The following is a 22787-nucleotide window of genomic DNA, read 5'->3' as shown; positions in this document are numbered from 1 at the left end:
ATATGGAAGTCAGAGGAAAACTTGCAAGAGCTGTTTTTTTCCTTATACTGTGTGGGTCCAGGGGATGAAACTGAGGTCCTGAGGCTTAGTAGGAAGTACCTTTATCCACTGAGCTATCTTGCTGGTCACAGATCACTGTATTTTTTCTTTTTTTTGAGTTTTGAGTTTCACTTCCATTTCTACCTTCTGAACCCTTCCATGTGTCCTTCCTTGTTCTCTTTCAAATTCATAGCCTATTTTTCTTTGTTATTGCGTGCATATATGTATATATTCCTAAATCTAACCTCTTCAGTCTGTATAACGTTATTCATATACACATTTTCAGAGCTGACCATTTGGTAATAGATAACCAATTGGTGTGCTCTACCCTGGGGAAGACTATTTCTTCTGCTTTAAGCATTCCTTAGTTTCTTGCAGTTCTTTGTCTAAGGTTGAGACCTCATGGGCTTTCCCCAACTACTTAAACATGTCTTTTGTTGTTGTCCTATTTCAGCTCATGTTTGGGCAGTCCTGTTGGTGGGACTTCATGAGTGTAGCTTCTGACATTATGAAGAGACACAATCTCACAGCAAACTCCCTGATTTGTTGGCTCTTACAATCTCTATGCCACCTGTTCTGCAATTCCCCCTGAGTCTTGGGTGCAGGAGTGTTTTGTAGTTGTACCTTTGGGATGCAGCTTCACAACTCTGCATTTTGATTGGTTGTGATTTTCTCTAATTGTCTTCAATTGGTTATCCAATACCAAATGGTCAGCCCTGACACACAAACACACACACACACACACACACACACACACACACACACACACACACACACAAAGTAACAGTATATAGACTGAGCAGGTTATATTTAGGAATATATATGTATATACATACATGCATGTGCTGTGGGATGGTCTGTATGTCAAGTGTGTTGCTGATTGGTCAGTAAATAAATCACTGATTGGCCATTGGCTAGGCAGGAAGTATAGGCGGGACGAGGAAAAGAATTCTGGGAAGTGGAAGGCTGAGGGGGAGACACTGCCAGCCGCCATCAGGACAAGGAAGATGTAAGGTACCAGTAAGCCATGAGCCATGTGGCAAAGTAAAGATTAATAGAAATGGGCTAAATATAAGAGTAAGAGCTAGACAATAACAGGCCTGAGCTAATGGCCAAGCAGTTTAAATAATGTGAGAGTCTATGTGTTTATTTTATAAATGGGCTCTGAGACTGGCGGGACTTGGTGGTGGGAGCTGGAGAGAAATTCTCCAGCAACAAATGGCGTCCAACGTGGTGGCAAGAGTTTCCACCTAAAAACTTAGAAAAAAGATTCTAAAACGGACCTAAAAACAGCTTCCTAATTGTCTCTCTCAAATAAGCGGCAGCTGCCGGTTTGAGCTACTGGTGGGTTCCTAGCGTGCGCTCTCGACCTGCAGTATGGTGGGAATGAGGCCTCTGCAAGTAGCACATTAAACTGTGTGGTGAATTTAGCCTTTGCTAGTACAAAACAAAAAAAGAGGTTTCTGGGCTACACGCTGCTTGGATAAAAGCATAGACCCACAATAGCTCCCAGAGCTGGCGGTAAACGTAGCCATGTTGGGAAGCTGAGGTGGGCGGAGCCAGCAGCCACAGCTGCTGCAGTTTAAGGCAAGAGATTCACAATAAGACAGATTCAGATGTAATAGTTTACAATGTATGTAAAAGATACGTAGGCTTGAAAGAGACAAAAAAAATGATATATAGAGTTATAGAAACAAATACATAGTTTTAAAAAATAAAATCTTTAAAGAGACAGTAAAGGTAGTATAAAAAATAAGCCACGTAAAGATGACTACCACACAGAGAATCTGGATTATGTTCTCTTTGGTATTCGTAACTGCAGAAAAACATTTGATTGTAAAAGCTGTTGAGTTATGCCAAAATGTATATTTTAAAGGTACCTTGACTTCAAAATTTGGATATAAGGATATGTTGCTTTGGAAAAGAGTCTCTGATTTTGTTTCCACAGAAAGCCAGAGACTATGGATTTGTTCCAGATTAAGATACATCAGGTTTGACCAGCCAAGACCCCCTGAAAGGTCTCCAATGACACCATGGCCCAGATGATTCAACATCCAGAATGGTTTCAAGTCAACTGGCTCAGATATACAGCCTCACGGACTACTCCATGATCCTAAAATTTTCTTTCTGTCTTCAGAAGATACAGCGCCCCCCTCCAGCAGGAAGTAGTAAGAAAAGCTACGCCCAAATTCCCAAATATACCAAGCTGGCTTTAGAGATGGAATTGGCTCACTCCCCCTCTAAACCCAGACATATTGCTCAAAAAAAAAAAAAAAATGGTTAAGAGATTCTTATGTCCCAAATCAAAAGAGCCCTCTGGTATGGGACAGACAAAAACCAATATTTTTATTTAAAACAGGTTGATTATAAATACAATCTCTTTCTAAAGAAAAAAAGGGGATAGTTTAGATAGGATAGGATGAAAGGGTAGATTAATGAACCTACTTTTAAAGAGTAACAACTTGTTTAAAATGTTTTACATCGCTATAGATTTTAGTTTATTGATACAAGTTTAAACTTAATTTTGTTATACTGTATATATATTTCTATTCTTGTTTGAGGTATTATGTTTATGTAACTCATTTAAAATTGTAATGGATAATTAAAAAATAGATTAATAGTTGGTCATCTATGATAATATTTGTAGCCATGTTAGTTAAGTCTTCTAGGTATACATAGATATATTTCAGATAGATAGGTAGTCTTCAAACACTTCAAAGACCTATAGAATATGGCATTTAAAATGTTTTAAAAATTTAGACTTTCTGGACAGTGAGACATGTCTGCTCCTGACAGCACCGATTTACTTCAGAGAGGAGAATGGGCATTGAAGACACTCCATACGGAGTTTATCTTCACCTTGACAAAAATAGCCATTTGGGCAAGAAACTGTTCTTGCCTGGACTGCCTGATCAACTGGACATGCAGGACCCATACAAAGGTGACCACTGAACTTTGCTTGACAAAATGGTCCTTCAGGTTCCTGCTTTACAGAGAAAACTGCCAGACATTCTACAGGACACAGAGAAAAGTAAATAAGAGACTCTAGGCCTGTGGGCTGAAGACAGATGCCCCAACTTTACAAGAGAACTTTGAATGACTGTCCAGGCTGCCAGCTGTCTCTGTCTACCCTACAAGACTCCTAAAAGTTGCTTATATCCTTCTCCATTTCTCAGGTAGTAGTATATCCTTCTGAGGTCTTTGATGTGGTTAAAGACTAGATACTTACAATTTTCCTTAGTTATAATAAAAGATAAGTTAGATATAAAACCTTAAACTCACAAATATAAGATAGATAGGATCTCTTCTTTAATATTGTAACTGTAATTCTTGCTTGATAATTGTTTTGTTATATGTAATTTTACTATGTTAAAGTTAAAACCTTCCTTTTTAAGAAAAGAAAAGGGGAAGTGCTGTGGGATGGTCTGTATGTCAAGTGTGTTGCTGATTGGTCAGTAAATAAATCACTGATTGGCCATTGGCTAGGCAGGAAGTATAGGCGGGACGAGGAAAAGAATTCTGGGAAGTGGAAGGCTGAGGGGGAGACACTGCCAGCCGCCATCAGGACAAGGAAGATGTAAGGTACCAGTAAGCCATGAGCCATGTGGCAAAGTAAAGATTAATAGAAATGGGCTAAATATAAGAGTAAGAGCTAGACAATAACAGGCCTGAGCTAATGGCCAAGCAGTTTAAATAATGTGAGAGTCTATGTGTTTATTTTATAAATGGGCTCTGAGACTGGCGGGACTTGGTGGTGGGAGCTGGAGAGAAATTCTCCAGCAACATGCATGAAATAACAATTAATGAAAAAAGAGTCCTTGAATTTTAAAGAGGAAAAGGAGGGGTATATGGAACAGTTTGGAAGGAGGAAAAAGAAAGGGAAAAGTTGTAATTATATTATAATCTCAAAAATAAAAAAAGAAGAGGAGGAAAAGCAGGATGGGAGGAGGGAGAAGAGAGGCAGAAGAGGAATGAACAATAATATTATTAATAATAATAATGTTAATAATATTACTATGTTTAGTCACTTGACAAAATCCAGTTGCACCCATGATACTTCCAAGCAGTAAAATAATAAATCTGAGATAAGTCCTTTAAAAAATGAACTAGGAAGGCTGAAAGAACAAAATTTTATGGTCATCAGCTTATGCACCAAAAAAAAGCAACAACCCCAAACAGAGAACAAATTTGAAATTTAGCTAACATGTAAGCTCTGTCACCATTACCAGAGACCTAACTATCATCATACTGTTTTTTGTTTGTTTGTTTGTTTGTATGGGCAGAAGTGTTGGGCCAAGTCACTCTGTAGGCCAGCTTCAGAGGTCTGTTATCCGTGAGGGTGTTGGTCATTTCTTATCCACAGGAAATAATTATGCCAAATATTTCTGAAAATTAGAATTTATGAATCAAGATGGAATATTGCTTTCATAGTTGGGTCACAAAAGACTGTAACTGTCTGTCACTGCCTTTGATGAAGCAGATTTATATTACTAAGATTTTTATATGACAAAGAACTCAAGAGCCAGCAAGGACCCAGGGCCACAGATCTGAGAACTACTAAAGAACTGAATCTTACCATCAAGTGCATAAACAGATCCTCCCACATGGTGTACCTTCTCACAAGGCTTTGAAAAGTGACAGCAGGCCCAGGAAGAAACCCAAACTTGCCTGGACTCTTGACCTACAGAATTTTTAACATTATAATTACATATTGTTTTACATAGCTAAGCCTCTTAACATTTATTATGTGGCAAGGGGTAACTAACACAGCCCTGCCATTCTATGAGAACTTCAATTTTTTCCCTCCTCTGGTTTCTTCTTCTTCTCCTCCTCCTCCTCTTTTCCTACTTCAACTTTCTCTTCTCAACTTGGATTTCTTTTCTCTTGGTTCTTTGACCCAGGGCTACCTATATATCAATTCTGAACTTCCCCCCAAACATTGCATGATCAATGAGAACCTCAAGCAAATCCTTATAACCATACCATTATTGTGATGTATACTTATAGCAAATTTTCTTTCATGCTTCGCTTTCCTTTATAGCATTTATCTCAGCATAACATTCTATATATTTGAGTTTTAAACTGTTTATAGCCACTCTATCTCCAATCCAAAATATAAACTATTAAAGTTTGTGTTCTTTTACCAATAAACTCATGATAGCATAATATATATGCTTGATAGAGATTGTGTTTACTGAATGAGCCAACATTTATTTAATAATAGTACAGTTAGATCACATCTTTTCTAGCTAAAATCTTTTAATATAAAATGAATCTCTTTTTGATGTGGGTATGCATGTTCATGTGTGTGTCTATGCCTATGAAGGCCAGAGGGGATGTTATTCGGTGTTATTCTTCATGAATCATCCACCTCGTTTTGTTTCTTGGAGATGTTATCTCTCATTGGGACCTGGGCTCAGGCTTACTGGCCAGTAAGCTCCAGGATTCTACTTGTCTCTGCTTCTCTATCCCTGGTATTACAAGTGTGTGCTACCATGTTTGATTTTATTTACCTGGGTTCTGGGGATTGAACTCAGGCCCTCTTTCTTGCACTTTCACTATGGGGGCATCTCTCTAGCCATCTAAAAATGAAACTGGTTTTCATTTTAAATAATACAATGTTATAGAAATTCTCTAACTTTTCATGTATATATATGTTGCTTGTTTCTAAAATAATATACACCTGGAAGACAGATATTTTAACTTGCACAATCATTCAGCATACCTGCCACTGAATCTTGGCTTTATTGTATGTCAATATCCTAATAGAATTTTTCTAGTTGTACAAACAATATAAACTTATATACATTTGCATACATAGATACACACATATACGCATGTTACTGATACTTCTATATAAATTGGATGTGGGTAAAAGCTATTTCATTCTGCAGTTGAGCCCACAACACAAGGGTTATTCGAGAATGTAATCTGTGTTTCTGTCTCTCAGTGCTCTCTGCTTCATGTGATCTTTGTTTGTTTCCAGAGAGTAGCTGTGCTCATCTATAACTGCTAATGAAGTGGAATTTTTTCCCTTTGAAAGGCAAGCTATGTTTCTTCAGTATTTAAAGGGCTGATATTTCCACTGTGAAATAGATGAAAATGCAAGTTGGGAAAATGGGTATGTCCTGACAGAGCCTGAGTGGTGGAGTACAAGGACATCTAGAATTTGGGACTATGAGAGGATTGGGCAGTGTCTTTAGCAGTTCACGTTTAGTCATTTTCTAGCTGGCAAATGGTCAATCCCATGAACAACATGTGTAGAGTTAAGAAGGAATGGAATTTCTGGGAAGTTGGACAACCTAGAGACAGTCTCCAAGTGTGTATCCATGCCAGCTTCTCTGAGTCCATGCTTTATTTCTTCTATTCTTTCAGCATCCTTTTCATGTGTACCACTTTACTCATTTGAAAATGCTTTGAACACTTTTGCATTCTTTGTATGTATGAGTTAAGATTTTCTTTTTTTACTTATACTGCCCTAACTGTACTTGATTTCAGCATCTTCTCTGGACCAGATCTTCTATCCATTCTGTAAATCAGTCATTGCCGTAAATAGACAACTTAGTGGGCCATTTTTGTGTGAGTGCAGCTGTAGATCAAATGTCTATATGTGCGACCATGCTATAATAAAAAGTCATTGATAAATAATAGGCAGTAGACTGGATCTGGGCCATGGATCATGGTTTAAGAAGCATAGCATCCTGGCTATGCTCCCATCCAGCATTACCCAAGGGAAAGAGTCTGATAATATAGTCTTATAGCTATTTTGTTTTGTTTATGATGCTTGACCATAGATATACAGAAGATATACAAAATATAAGCATTTCAGTGTTCAAATTGTGCTCTGTGGCTTCTGAAGCTATGATACAGTGTACACACATCAATAATAGCAATGTCTACCATAGTACTCTAATTCCTTCCTGGTGAATGAGTTGCCCAGGTATCAAAGGGAACCAGGTCAAAACTGGTTGTGCAGTCCTCCAAAAAAACAAAAATCTAGGTTAATGAGAAGATAAAATAAAAACATCTGGTATTTGCAAGGGGAGGGGAAATCTCATGGATTCAAGTTTTAAATCTCCTGTCATAGCTTCAGCACTTTTTGTAATGTCATTGATCCAGACTGTTTGAGATGACCTGGGTACATAGCTCTATGGTAGAATACTTGCTTATCAGGTATCATGTCCAGGGTTTTGATTTTGATTTTGCCCTGGAATGTACCTAATCAGTTTTTGACCATTTCCTGAAGGCTGATTTTCTTATTCCTGTGTGTAGCTCATTTGAACTTACCTCAGACATCCTATGACCATCAAGTGTCAGTTCTCCTTTTAATCATATAATCTGAAACTGTTACAGAGGGTCAGCTTGAAATTTCCAGCAGTTTGGGGGAGGCTTCATTATTCATCCTCATCTCCATTGTCTATAGTGTTGTTTTCATTAGGTTAGACAGGGCTTCTTTCAGAATCTCAGTAATCCCTTCTCTCTGTCTCTCTCTCTCCCTTCATCCCTGCATCCCTTTGTGCTTGCACACGTGCACATACGTGCGTGTGTGTTTGTGTGTGTGTGTGTGTGTGTGTGTGTGTGTGTGTACAGTGCAACATACATTGTATTGGTTGGTGGGTGAAGAAAATTCTTGAGTTCACCAGAGTGGTCAATGAATCCATTATATTAAAGATTACATTGAAATAAACTTTGAATTTCTTACAGATGTAGCAAAAAGCATGTGGTAGAAGAACAAACATTAGTTTATGAATATGCTTATTTCTAATTAATGTTTACTGGCCATCAGGAATCTTTACTTCTGGAGATGGGATTTGCTGTGTAGCTCAGGCTGACATCTAGCACGTGATAGACGTGCCTTGTTTCCCGAGTGCTGGGACATCGGGCATGCACCACCACACTTGCTCAATAAGTCTTGTTTTTAACAGACTGTCATGAATAACAGTAACATTTTCTAACTTTTCTAACTTAGGTTTCTCTTTTGAGTTGATTTTTTAATAAATCTTCAGTAGCCAAGCCTCCACCCAAGGCAGACAGAAAGGGCTTCCTAATGGAATACCCTTCAACCACAAAGGGTTTAACGGGTAATTTTGATTATCAATTTGACAAGATCTACATTCCACTAGGAAACAAGCTTCTGGGAACACCTGAGAAGCATTATCTAGACTGGGTTAACTGAGGTAGGAAGACCCACCTTAACTGTGGATGGCACCATTCCATGCACTGAGGTACTGAACTGAATAAAAATGAGAAAGCAAGCTGAGCACCAGCAATCATCTATCTCTGTTTTCTGATTGTGTATGCAATGTGACCAGCTGCTTCAGCCCCTGGGCACCATGATTACTTTAACCACGAGGGACAATTCCCTCAAACTGTGACCCAAGAGAAATGCGTCCTTATATTACCTTTGTTAGGCATTTGTCACAACACAACATACAATTACTACAAAGAACAGTAAACTCTCAAGGACGCACACAACAGCTGTCCTTCCATTACACATGACATTTGTTGCTTTGACATCAACAGACAATAACTGTGTTGGAGAGAATTATTTCAGTTTTTAGAATTTAAATTTTGCCCTCTGTATAACAAGGTTTGTTGCTTTGGGACTTTATTCTTTGCTCCACTCCAGTCTTCTATGACTCTAAGGCAGTGGTTCTCAACCTTCCTAGGGTTGTGACCCTTTAATACAGTTCCTCATGTTGTGGTGACCCTCAACCATAAAATTATTTTCCTTGCTACTTCGTAACTGTAATTTTGCTACTGTTATGAATTGGAATGTAAATATCTGATATGCAAGATATCTGATATGTGACCCTTGTGAAAGGGTTATTCGATCCCCAAATGGGTTGAGACCCACAGGTTGAGAACTGCTGCTCTAAGATATTTCCATTGCTGAATCAGAAAGAGTAGGTTTTCCTCTCTGTGCTGGTTAGTTTTGCGTGTCAGCTTGATATAGCTTAGAATCACTTTGAAAGGGAGTCTTAATGAAGAATTATCTAGATCAAATTGGCCTATGAGTGTGGGGGAATCATCTTGATTCTTAATCAGTATAAGAATACTGATTCCACTATTCCCTAAGCTGGGCCCTGAACTGTGTGACTGAAGAAAACTAGCTGAGTGTTCTAGCTAGCAAGGATACATGCATTTATTTTCTATTTGCTCTTGACTGTGAATGTGATGCTTTAAGTCTCATCTGAGACTTCCCTGCAATAAGGGACTGTAACATGGAACTGTGAGATGAAACAAAACAAAACATCCATGCCTTTTGTTGCTTTTTGTCAGAGTATTCACTACAGAAAGAGGAATGAAATTGGAACTTTTCAAAAGTGCTTGTTTTAATGACTCAAGCCAATTTTATTTTTTGGCTTTATAGTTTATTCTCTCTCTTTTTGTACCATCTACTTCAGTGCTAGAAATTTACAGGTGCTCAGCAATAAGGACAAAGTGTTGGAAGAAGGCAAACCTATAGTTAAATATTAACTCAAAGGGAAAATATTGAAATGGTTCCCTAGCAATGGGATTTCAGTGCCTTGCTGCCAAGACTTTCCTGCTTCCCTTGCTAACTCAAGGCAGGATGAATTTCAGTGATCGTTCTGTTGCCTACTCCACCCACCAGCAAATGTGCCTTCAAACATCTATTTCCAGGAATGATTTAGTGCTGTGGCTATTGACCAACCAATATTCACTCATTTATGAGCTCATGCTTGGAAAGAAATCAGTTTGGCTTTTGTGTTTTCCATTGAGGATTTTTTTTAAAAGCCCAGCCTATGACAACACGTCTCTCTATTAGTTCATATATTTTCCAGTCAGAGGAGCCTTTGGGTACACACCCTCAGATTTCAATTTCTGGCTTTTCCATGCTAAATACTAGATTACACAAGTAAGATTTAATAAATCACTTCATGATTCTTTTACAAGAATTTCTATTCATATATAAAAAAAGAGCTTTGGACCTGGGGTATTGGTTCAATGGGTAAAGGACTTGCTGCACAGGCATGAAGATCCGCATTTGAAAATCCAGAAGCCATGGACATGCCAGATATGCTTAATGGCCTCCTATAATCTCAGTGCTTGAGGAGTAATTACAAAGGATCCTCAGAGTGGTTGGCTAAGTAGACTAGCAGAATTTGGGAGCTCTGAGTTCAAATGAGAGACTGTGCCTCAATATATATCGTGGAGACTGATTAAGAAACATACTTGTAGTTAAACTCTGACCTTCAAAAACACATGTATCCATGTGCATGAGTACCCATACATGTGTACAAACACATATACACATCCACGTGCAAAAACCCCACAACTCATCTTGTCATCTTTGAAAGTTGTATTAAAGGTTTCAAATCTTTTCATGTTCTCCACATTACTCAGTCATAATTAAGAAAAAAAAATCTCTGAAACATACAAACTCCTTTGCAATGGAAAGTAATTGGCCATGGGAGATTATCATCAGCCTGCAGTTGAATTTCAGACATAATCAACCCTATAGAAAAGTTTAAAACAACTAGAAAAAATGCTTTCACCTGCTTTTCATAAAAGTTGCACAAGAGACCTTGGGGAGCACAGGTTTAGCTCCTAAAATACCTGACCTATTTATTTGCTCTTCTCCCAGCTGTTGTTTCAGCTGGCTCTGGGTTATGCAGCTCACGTGCACTCCCCTTAGAAGGCTTTCTGAGGAGACTCATACCAGGATTCATTTGCCGAGCAGTTAGGGTGGTTTTTAAAACAGAGCTAGCCAGGGTGGGTTCATTAAATCCTCTGATAGCATCTAGGTCAGTCATTCTCCCACTGCATGTTCTTTGTGTCCCTTACTTTCAATGGAAAAATAATCACTGTCCCCTCCTTTTCTGTGACTTCTTTATGGCAAGGTCCTGATGCCAACAGCTGCTGGCGGGGCTGTTTCCAAAGCACTACACTGTGAACTTGATCCAAGGGCTTTTGGTCTCCATAGCAACCAGGGCAGCCTTGATTGTGTTGTCACTAAGATCACTGGAGCAGCCGCAAGCCCTATTATTTCCTTCCTGGAAAATGAGCATGTAGGTATAAATCTCCTGTTGTGGTTTGCATGTGAAATGGTCCTCAGAGGCTCATTTGTTTGAACATGTTGCTCCAGCTGAGGACGCTCTTTTGGAAGGTTGTGGAATTTTTAGGAGGTGGAGCCTTGATGGAGGAAGGTGGTCACTAGTGGCTAGACTTCGTGTGTTTTAGTCCAGCCCTACTTCTGTCTATTCTCCTCTTTCTGACTGTGTAGTCAGTGTAGCTGGCTGTCTCCTGCCACTGTGCATTCCCAGACATGATAAAATCACTCTCTTCTTCAACTGCAATTAAAATAAACCCTCCCGCACTTAAATTGCTTAAGTCAGGCATTTGGCCACAGCAACAAGACAATAACTAATAAACCTCCTCTGCAGATATATGTTGTAGAAAATAGTTATATTGTACACACAAAAAGTCAAGGAAAAGTTGGCACCTTAGAAGCATGGGGCTGGAGTCACAGGGTCATGCAGGTCAACTCAGATTTTCATGTGGGTGCTTGGATTTGAACTCAGGTCCTTAAGCTTGCCCAGCAAGTTCTCTTACCCGCTGCTTCATCCTCTAACCCCAAGAACTGAGATCTAATTTTAAGCTCTTCCCCCAACATTGAAAGAATATAGTGTTTCATCTATTTTCACATAAATCCAACACACAGATTATTAACTGCTATGTTTATATTATCTTTTTATTTATTTCTGTGTGGTTACATTTAGAAGCAATTTAACAAGATTTGTGACAAGGTAACTGAGCAAGACCTTGTGATATTGATTAAATGTCTAAGTGAGGAGCTGTCATAATGGTGATGGATGGGTAATCCATTTATTCACGCTCACACAGTGCATTCTGGCCTTCAAAGAAATTGGGAAAAAAAATGTTTGCCAAAACCTCATTTGCTGAAAGCCTGAAATATAAGCTGATGAGTAATGTTGGAAAATAGAAAATGGTCATTTGATTTAAAGGAAAAAAGGCATTCCATGGTCTCTGGTTCAACACACTCAGCATTGTTTTAATTGATAAATTTAGCTTCCAGCTTGATTGTTTTGTTTTAAAAGCACAATAGCATTTGGAAGGGTCTTGTTAAATATGTTATCCATGATAAGTAGATAAAAATACATAATAAATCTAATTTTGCCAAGATAGAAAATAATACACACATTATTAGTATTTTTTAGAATCTCAAATTTTGAACTGCTAACGTGTTCTGATGTGAACACAGTCAGCAATGTGAAGGCAATTTAAACAATTTTTTTTTCTGAAACCATTTTTAAAATGGAATCTATGAAAATATGTTCAAAATGAGCAGTTACCAGCTCTCTGATTATAGGACCAGGGTTTACATACTCTTGTGGTTTGAATATGAAATGTCTCTCATAGGCTTGTGTGTTTGAATTCTTGTGTTCCTTAGCTGGAGCTATTTTTCAAATAGTTGTGGAACCTTTAGGAGGAGGATCTTTGCTAGAGGAAGTGGGGCAGAGAAGGCCTGCCTTAAGGACAGACCTAGAGGTTTTAAAGCTTGGCCCCACTTCCTGTTTACTCTCTGCTACTTGATTGTGCATGTAGTGTGAGCAGCCAGCTTCCTGCTCTTGCAGTCATGCCTTCATCGCCATGAGGGACTATGGTCTGAAACTATACTCATTCTCCCTGAAGGTGCTATTATCGGGATATTTTATTGCAGCCATGAAAAGGTAACCAATATATTCAATTAATATAAAACCTCTGTGACCCTGCTGCCATTAACTTTCATCTTTTAGCATAGTCTTACCACGTGTCTGGTCATATGCAACACTTGCAGGTTCCTTTGAACCCACTTGCCATTCATCATTACTGAGGAAAGGCAAACACCTTGGTGTTGGACTCTGGAAATGAATGACTTGGAAAACCTAAGAGGGGAAACTTGCTTAGAAATGAACCTAGTTTTTTCTTGCATACCACTTTAAACACATTCCTTAGCCATGCAGGCTAAAAAGAGGATGATTGAGTCAAGATTATCTCTCCTGTGAAAGTGAGAAGCAGTTAATTTGCCATGAACTTAAGCAGAAAAGGGAGAAGCAGTCTTCCACCTTCTCCACTGACCTCTTAAGCAAGAAGAAATTGGGGAATCAGATAGCCTTTAGGGGGAAAAAGTAATTCTAGAAATATGTGTATGCAGGCTGATTTGCATAGATATTTTATTTTAAAATGGGACTATCAGGAGATTATACCCTGCTGAAATAGACCTACAGAGAGCATTTTCTTTGCATAATCCTCAGGTTGCTTAGAGGAAGTTATCATAGTCAACTGGAAGAAAGTAAACATTGTTGAAGGATAGGAGTGAGTCTCAGATGGGTAAACTATTCAGACAGGAAAATATAATCAGTGGAAAACTGAAGTGTCGGTAGTGACATTATAAAATGCCATCCAGAGTGTTCAGTCAATGGTGGATTCATGTTAACAAGAAGGGTAGGAAGGCGGCAGAGGGAATGGCACATGTGTGAAGCCCGGTCAAAATAGTGAAGGCCCAAACTACTCATTCTTAAGAAAATCTGCATTATGTGTCAGGTTCAAGTATATATTGCTTGTGACCCTGTGCTTGTCCTATTTCTGTAAATATTTTTCTTTCATTTTCGAGATTATAATAGAGTTACATCAGTTTATCCTCCACTTTCCAACCTCCAAATATCCCATATACTTCTCCTTGATAATTACAAATTTATGGCAATATTTTTGTTGTTGTTACATGCATATATGTGTATACATACATACATATATATATATATATACATACATATATATATTCCTAATTATAACCTGCTCAGTCTGTATAATGTATGTTTTCAGACCTGACCATTTGATATTGGATAACCAATTGGTGTGCTCTTCCCTGGGGAAGACTATTTCTCCTGCTCTCAGCATTTATTGGTTTTTGCATAGTAGTTGTGTAGGGTTGTGGCCCTGTGGACATTCTCCTGTCCACACTGACATGTCTATTGTTGTCCTTATTTAGCACATGTTTATGTAGTCATGTTGGTGAGACTTTATGGGTGTAGCTTCTAAAATTGCTAAGAGACACAATCCCACAGCATAGTCCCTGATCACCCAGTTTATATAGTCTTTCTGCTCCCTTTTCTTCTGCAATGTTTCCTGAGTCTTAGATGTGGGAATTGTTGTGTAGATGTAGCCATTGGGACTGGGCTCCACAATTCTGCATTTTAATTGGTTGTGGGTTTTCTGTAATGGCCTCCATCTGTTGCAAAGAGAAGTTTCCTTGATGAAGGCTGAGGTCTATACTTATCTGTGTGTATAAGGACAAATATTTAGACTATATGGGATTATGCTGGTTTAATAAAGTGGCGGTTGTGGGTTCTCCTCCAGGATCTGTGACTGTACTAGCCCCGGGTAGTTGGCTAGGTTTCCAGTACCTGGCATTATTTTCCTCTTGTTAAGTGAATCTTAAGACTAATTATAGAGCTGTTGGTTACTGTCCAGGTAGGTGTGCTACCACTGAACACTCAGGGTTCTCATGCCATGCTGGTTGTTGTTGTGGTTCATAGATATTATAACTGGGTAAGACTGTTGATTATGTCCCTCTTTTGGAAACTTGCATGGAGCCTCTCGGTAACATGAAAGCTAGTCCTCAGTGGTGTAGCTTTCATGTCAGTTCTAGCTCAGGGGTCTGTGGGCCCTGTTTCTGAAGTGCATGGCGTCTTTGGTAATAGGGACTTTCCTTACACTGGGTCAGGCAGGGTGGGGGGGGAGGGCAAACAAAGGTAATAGAAATAACCTGTAATGCTTTGGGAGTCTCTTGGACAACCCTGAGCAACAGCTTAAAAGTGGGCTTCTTATGACTGGTGTTGGAGTTTTGTTTGGTGGTCTTTTAGCTCTTGGAGAGAGGATTGCTAGCACAATGAGAAAATTTCATTTTAACCATGTACGCATATCTATACACAGATTTACATGTATTATAGGATTTTTTATATATAGTTGGTAGCATGGTTCTTTATGATGTTTTCAGATGTCCTTATTGTTATCCTACCCTCCCTCCTCAATTGTTTGTATTTATCTCCCTCCTTCTCCATATTCTAGATCAGATAACTTGTGCCCTGCTAGTCCTATATGCATTGTTCCCCCACATACCATACCCTTGCAATGGTCCCTTGTTACTTTCCTGGTTTCTGTAGTTACCACAGTCTATGTACTCACACTTGAAGATTTGGAGCTAGAAGCCTCTGATGAGAGAGAACATGTGGCGTTTGACTTTCTGGGTCTGGGTCACCTCGCTCTTATGACCTTTTCTAGTTCCAACCATTTTCCTGAAAAGTTCATGTTTTTATTTTTCTTTACAGCTGAAAAGTATTCCATAGTGTCTATGTACCATATTGTCATTGTATATTTGTTTCTTGAAGGGCATTTTGGTTGTTTCTGTTTCCTAGCTATTGAGAATAAAGCAGCTATGTGCTGTGGGATGGTCTGCATGTCAAGTGTGTTGCTGATTGGTCAATAAATAAATCACTGATTGGTCAGTGGCTAGGCAGGAAGTATAGGCGGGACAAGGAGGAGAATAAAGCTGGGAAGTGGAAGGCTGAGTCAGAGAGACACTGCCAGCCGCCACGATGACAAACAGCATGTGAAGATGCCGGTAAGCCACGAGCCATGTGGCAAGGTATAGATTTATAGAAATGGATTAATTTAAGCTGTAAGAACAGTTAGCAAGAAGCCTGCCATGACCATACAGTTTGTAACCAATATAAGTCTCTGTGTTTACTTGGTCGGGTCTGAGTGGCTGTGGGACTGGCGGGTGAGAGAGATTTGTCCTGACTGTGGGCCAGGCAGGAAAACTCTAGCTACAGCTATGGACATGGCTAAGCAAGTATCTGTGGAGTAGGATGTTTATGCCAGCATATGCCAAGGAGTAGTATAGCTGGATCATATGGTAGATCTGCTTGTGGCTCTTTGAGAATTCTGCACACTGATTTCCATAGCAGGTGTGCCAGTTTGCCATCCCACTGAGTAGTCAGTTTCCTTTCCCCACATTTTCTCCAGTTTTTGTTGTTGGTTGTTCTGTTGAACTTTGCCATTTTGACTGGGTAAGATAAAATTTCAAAGTTGTTTTGATTTGCATTTCCCTAATTGCTAGGGATGATGAACATTTTTTTGAGATTTTTGTTGTTGTTCTTTGGAGAAGGTCTCAGGTCCATTTTTTGAATGGGTCATTTTTTTAAAAAACTTTTTGTTGTTTAAGTTCTTCATATGTTCTGGATGTTAATCCTCATCTTCCAGTTGATTCTACATCAGATATGTAGAAAACTTTTCATTTCATGAAGTCCTACTTGTCAATTGTTGACATTAATCCTTGGGCAAATGGAGTCCTGTTAGGGAAGTCCTTTCCTATACCTATATCATGTAGGGCACTGCCTATATTTTTTTTTAGCATTTTCAGGATTCATGTTTGTGTCTTTGATCCATTTGGAGTTAGTTTTTGTGCAAGGTGATATATACAGGTCTTATTTAATTCTTCTGCATGTGTACATCCAGTTTTCTCAGTACTATTTGATGAAAATGCCTTTTCTCCAGCTTATGTTTTTGATTTTGTCAAATATTGTGTGACTGAAGTTACATGAACTCTTATTTAGATCTTCAGTTTTGTTCCATTGATCTACATCTCTATAGTTTAGCTTGGCTCTGAATATTTCTTAAAATCTGCAATGGTAATCCCTCTGCCATTGTTCTTTTTGATCAGGCTTGTTTCCAATCTAGGATCTTTTGTGGTTCCTTATGAATTTTTTTCTATTTCTGTGAAGAATGAAATGGGGATTTTGATTGGGATTGTACTGAATCTGTAAATAGCTTTTGGTCAAATGATCATATTCACAATGGCAATTCTAGTGATCTAATTAGCATGAGATGTTGTTCCTTTTTCTAGTGTTTTTCTCTCTCTCCTCAGTGGCTTAAAATTTTCATTTTCAGGTCCTTAACTTCCTTTGTTGGGTTTATTCCTGATTATTTTATTTTCTTTGAGGCTTTTATGAATGGGAGTGTGTCCATGATCTCCTTTCTTGTATAATTGATTGTGGTGTATAAAAAAACTCGTGTTGTTCTAGTTGATTCTGTTCCATCCCACATTGCTTAATTTGTTTATTGTTTTTTGAAGTCTTCTGGCAGAATTTTTGGGATCTTTAATGTCTAGTATCATATCATATGCAAATAAGGATGATTTGACTTCTCCTTTCCATATTTGTACTTCATTAATTTCATTCTCTTGCCTTATTGCTCCAGCTAGTATGTTGAGCAGAATATTGAAAAGGAACAGAGATGATGGACATCTTTGTCTTGTTCCTGTCTTCAGTGAGATTGCTTCAAGCTTTTCCCTCATTGGGATGGTGCTGGCTATTGGTTTCTTTCTCACATATAGCTTTTATTTTGTTCTCTCTAGCCATACATTCTCTAGGACTTTTATTATGAAGGCATGTTAGATTTTGTCAAAGGCTTTTTCTGCATCTATTGAGATGAACGTGTAATTTTGTCCTTAAGTCCATTTATGTAGTTCATTACATTTATTGACTTGTGCATGTAGAACCATCCTTACATTTCAAGGATAAAGTCAATGTGGTCATGATGGATAATCTTTTTGATGTATGTCTGTATTCTGCTTGCAAATGTTTTAATGAGTATTTTGAGTCTATGTTTACTAGAGACATTGGCCTATAGTTTCCTTTTTTGTTGTGTCTTTACTCAGCTTTGGTATTAGTGTGATACTGACTCCACAGAGGGAGTTTGAGAATGCTCCTTCTGTTTGTATTCTTTTTTTTAATAGTTTAAGAAGGACTGTCAAATAAAATTAAAAAAAAAAGTTAAAAGCCGGGTGGTGGTGGCACACGCCTTTAATCCCAGCACTCGGGAGGCAGAGCCAGGCGGATCTCTGTGAGTTCGAGGCCAGCCTGGGCTACCAAGTGAGTTCCAGGAAAGGCGCAAAGCTACACAGAAAAACCCTGTCTCGAAAAACCAAAAAAATAAAATAAAAGAAGAACTGTCTATAGATCTTCTTTGAATGTCTATAGAATTCTATTGTGAATCCATCTGCTCTTGGATTTTGGGGGGCACTTAAAGACTTTTTATTACTATTTCACTCTCCTCATTTGTTATACATTGTTTACATTGTTGACTTCTTGGTTTCATTTCAGTGGTTTGGCTGAATGTTGAAATTTACCTATTTCTTTTATCTTTTACAGCTTAATGGAATATAGGTTTGTAAAAATATTACCTTATAATGTTCTGAATTTCTTTGGTATCTGTGGTAATGTTTTCCTGTTCATTTCTGGTTCTACTAGTTTTAGTCCCCCTATTCTGGTTAGTTTGTCCAAGGGTCTGCCAATCTTGTGTATCTTCTCAAAAAATCAGCTCTTGGATTTGTTGATTCTTTGTATTGTTTTCTCTGTTTCTATTGCACTGATTTCTCTTCTGATTTTTTATTATATGTTGCTATCAAGTGGGTTTGTATTTAGTTTGTTCTTGTTTTCACAACATTTTGAATTATATGATTAAACCATTGACTGTGTTCTTTTGATTTTTTTCCTCTTATTGAAAATAGATTATTTTTTCATGTATCTTTTGAATTTTTTAATATAAGCACACAGAGCTATAAATTTCCCTTGTAGGATTTTTTTCAATGTGTCTCAAAGTTTTTATGTTTTCATTTTCATTCAGTTCCAGGAACTTAATTTCTTTTTTGACCCATTCTTCATTCAGTAATGAGCTATTTAATCTCTGTGAGTTTATGTATTTACTAGAGATTTTATTTTTGCTATCAATTTTAGGTTTTATTGCATTGTGGTTAGGTAGAACACAAGAAGTGGTTTCAATCTTTTTGAATTAGTAAAGATTTGTTTTGTGTTCTAGGATGTGGGTTATTATTATTATTATTGTCTTGGTTATTATTCTTGTTATTGAAAATAACTTTTTTCACAAAATACATTCTGGTCATGATTTCCACTCCCTCATATCCACCTAGATCCTCCCAACAAAATCAGGAACCATAATAAATAATCAAAAGATCACAATAAATAATCAAAAGACAGGATATTGAAAACAAATTCCAAAACAATGCATTTTGAATACTAGTCAGTAGGGGTGAAGGCTCTAATTGGGCATCAGCATGGCTTCTCTGTGTTCAGTGAGATATATAGGTGTCCTCAGCAAGATATGTAGGTGTTGTCATCAGCAATGGAGCCTTACTGTCAGTTTGTTGAGAGCAACCAGTACTTTTGGAGATAGCCTGAATTGTTTAAGGGTTTTCATGGAGCCCCTTTTGCCAACAATTCAATTACATGTTAACCATTTATGGCACTAGAGATTTCATTGGTAGTGAGAGATGTCTAGTTGGGGCTTTGTCTCCCTCATTATTTGGTGATTCCATTTAGATTTTATATATATATATAAGCTTCTGCTATATTGGGTTTCCATTCAACCCCTCAAAAGGCCCTTATTTTTATTTTTAGCTTTCCCTCCCTTACCCTGCTATTCCCTCTCCTTCCCTTTTTGATCCTCCCATTCCAGGCACCCCCATCCATAACTACCATTTCTCCTTCCTAGGGAGATTCCCCCCTCCCACCAATCCCTTACTCTATACCTAACCTCTATGGTCATATGAAAGCTTAAATGCTAACATGGATGTGGTCTGTTTTAGAATAGCTTCCATGTGCTGCTGAGCAGACTGTTTCTTTAGTGTTTGGATAGAATATCCTGTAGATATCTGTTAAGTCCATTTGATGCATGATGTCAATTAGTCCTGATGTTTCTCTGCTTATTTACTTATCTTTTGTTCAAAGGATCTGTCTGTTGGAGAAAATGTTTACTTTCTACTCACGTTAATAGATTTGGGTATTGAAATCACCTACAGATGTTAATAGACTGATGTTAATCTGTGTTTTTAAATCCAGTAGAAGGTTTTTTATGATACTGGGCACCCAGGAGTTTGGTTCATATATTTCAGATAGCAATGTCTTCTTGATTAACTGTTCCTTTGATTAGAATGAAGTACCCCTCTTTAATCTCTTCTGATTAGATTTAGTTTGAAGTCTGTTTTGTCAGATCTTAGGAGAACGATGCCTGTTTGCTCCTGGGTCCCATTTGATTGGAATACTTTTGTCCATCCATATACTCTACGGCAGTGCCTGTCTTTAAAACTAAGATGTGCTTCTTCTACACAATACACAGATGGATTTTGTATTTTGATCCAGTCAGCCAGCCTTTGTCTTTTGATTGGAGAATTGAGGCCCTTGATATTTGAAGTTATTATTGAAATGTGTGTGCTAATTGTGGTCATCATGCTGTTTATTTTTTGTGCTGTTGATTTTTGATATTTTTGTTTGTTTGATATTTTGTGTTTCAATAATTATGGCTCCATATTATTTCCCCATAGTCTCTCTGCCATGCTCATTTTCTCTTTTGTCTGAAATAATGCTTCCTGTGTTTTCTTTAGGTTTGTTTTGTTGGATATATATTCTTGGACTGTTTATGTCATTTGAAATGTTTTTTCTTCTTCAATTTATCATATAGTTTTGCTGAGTACATTAGTCTAGGTTGCTGTCACAGTCTTTTAGGATTTGGAATGCATTGCTCCAGGCTCTTCTGGCCTTCAAATTTTCCATTGAGAAATCAGTTGTTATTTTGTTGGGTTTCCCTCTATATGTGATTTGTGTTCTTTCTCTTGCAGCTTTCAAAAACACTTTCATTGTTGTGTATACTTAGTGTTTTAACTATGATATGCTGTGGGAATGTTCTTTTCTGGTTCTTTCTACTTGGTATTCTGTGTGCTTCTTATATCTCTATGGATATAAGATATAAGTTTTCTTAGTTTGGAGAAGTTTAATTCTATGATCTTGTTGAAGATCTGGTCTATGCCATTAACTTGGGAATCTTCTACCTCATCTATTCCTATATTCAAAGGCTTATTTTTTTTCATGGTATACTACATTTCCTGTGTGTTCCTTAAATTTATATTTGGTCTAGATCTTCTACTTCATCTTCTGGTCCTGAGAGTTTATCTTCTACTTGATTCACCCTACTTGCAAGACTTTCCTTTGAGTTTTCTAATTGAGTTATTGGATTTTTCAGTTCTATCTTCATTTTATCTTGAGTCCTCTTCAATGTTTCTAGCTCCTTGTGATAGCTAGTCTTGGTTGTCAACTTGACTACATCTAGAATTAACTAAAACCCAAATGACTGGATATACTTCTGAGGGATGATTATTATTATTATTATTATTATTATTATTATTATTATTATTATATATCTTCAAGAAGATCTACTTCTAATCTGGATCTTTGAGGTGGGAAGACACACCTTTAATCCAGATATTTTGAGGTGGGAAGATCTCCCTTTAATCTGGGTCACACCTTCTGCTGGCAGCCTATATAGAGAACATGGATTAAGGCAGCTTGCTTTCTCTTTGCCTGTTTATTCCTACTCTTGCTAGCATTCCTTCACTGGCATTAAAAACCTACTTCTTTGCCATTCTGGCATATACGAAGACCAGGTGAGACATCCAGCCTCATGAACTGAACAACTGCTTGGATGCTTGGACCTTCAATTGGTAGACAGCCATTGTTGCACTAGGTGGACCATAGCCTGTAAGCATTCTAATTCACTCTACAAGTTCTTATATTTGTGTTTTCATTGGCACCACTCACTTGTTTATCCTCCTTAAGATCTTTATATTTAATTTCATTGAGCTGTTTCTTTGTGTCTTCTTTAAACTCATTTAACTCTGCAGTTTATGATTGTTCTTTTAAATTCCGTGTCTTGGATTTCATCTAGGCATTTCTCGTTGGCAAACATTTGGTTGGTTTTGGAGAGAAGATAATAGCTCGACTGTTCATATTGATGATAATTTTTGAGATGAGATCTGTGCATGTGGACTTGTTTTTTCTTTAGTTTTGCATCTGTTATGGACAGAGTAGGTTGGGGTAGAAAAGAGGATGTGTGGGTGGGATGGACATAGAGGTTTGAAATGGTTTGGATGGATTTAAGTCAGATGGATAGAGGGCCTGAGCTGGTGTACAGGATGTGCCCCCTGATCCAAGCTTGAAGTGTGGGGAAAATCTGGCTAGATAGAAATATTGGATATGGTGTGGAGTAGTCTATGCATTAGGGGATAAGTAGGGCAGGTCTTGGCAGAAGCCTAGAGCTTCTTTACAATGCAAGCAATTAGGGTCAGGCTAGGCTAGGTTATTTGATGTGAGAGCTATGCTAGATCTGGCAGGTTGGTGAGGGAATGTGGATGGGCAGGTCAGGGAGACTCATTGGCTTAGACTATGGAGAGGTTGATGCAGTACAGTAGGGACCTGTGGGTGGTGTTAAGATCGTGAATCTGGCCTAGAGCCTGGAAGAAAAATGTGAGAAATTTGGCTTGTTAAAGAGGCTTCATTTTTGTCCCTTTTGTATTTGGAGTACACAACATACACACACACACACACACACACACACACACACACACACAGAGAGAGAGAGAGAGAGAGAGAGAGAGAGAGAGAGAGAGAGAGAGAGAGAATTTCCCCCTCATTTTATTAGTTATTTGAGAATTTATTAGTTATTTGTGTATATGTATAGTTTTTATTGTTAATGACCATAGAAAATTCTTGTAAGCTGTCTATAATAATGCTTTTGTGCAAAAGATACTTAGGACCATAAATAAATGAAACTATATACATAGCAGGTAGTAACTCCATCTTTCCTTGACCACT

The sequence above is a fragment of the Peromyscus eremicus genome, chromosome X (assembly GCF_949786415.1).
Source record: "Peromyscus eremicus chromosome X, PerEre_H2_v1, whole genome shotgun sequence".
Classification (NCBI taxonomy): Eukaryota; Metazoa; Chordata; class Mammalia; order Rodentia; family Cricetidae; genus Peromyscus; species Peromyscus eremicus.
Note: the sequence above shows the minus strand (reverse complement) of the source record.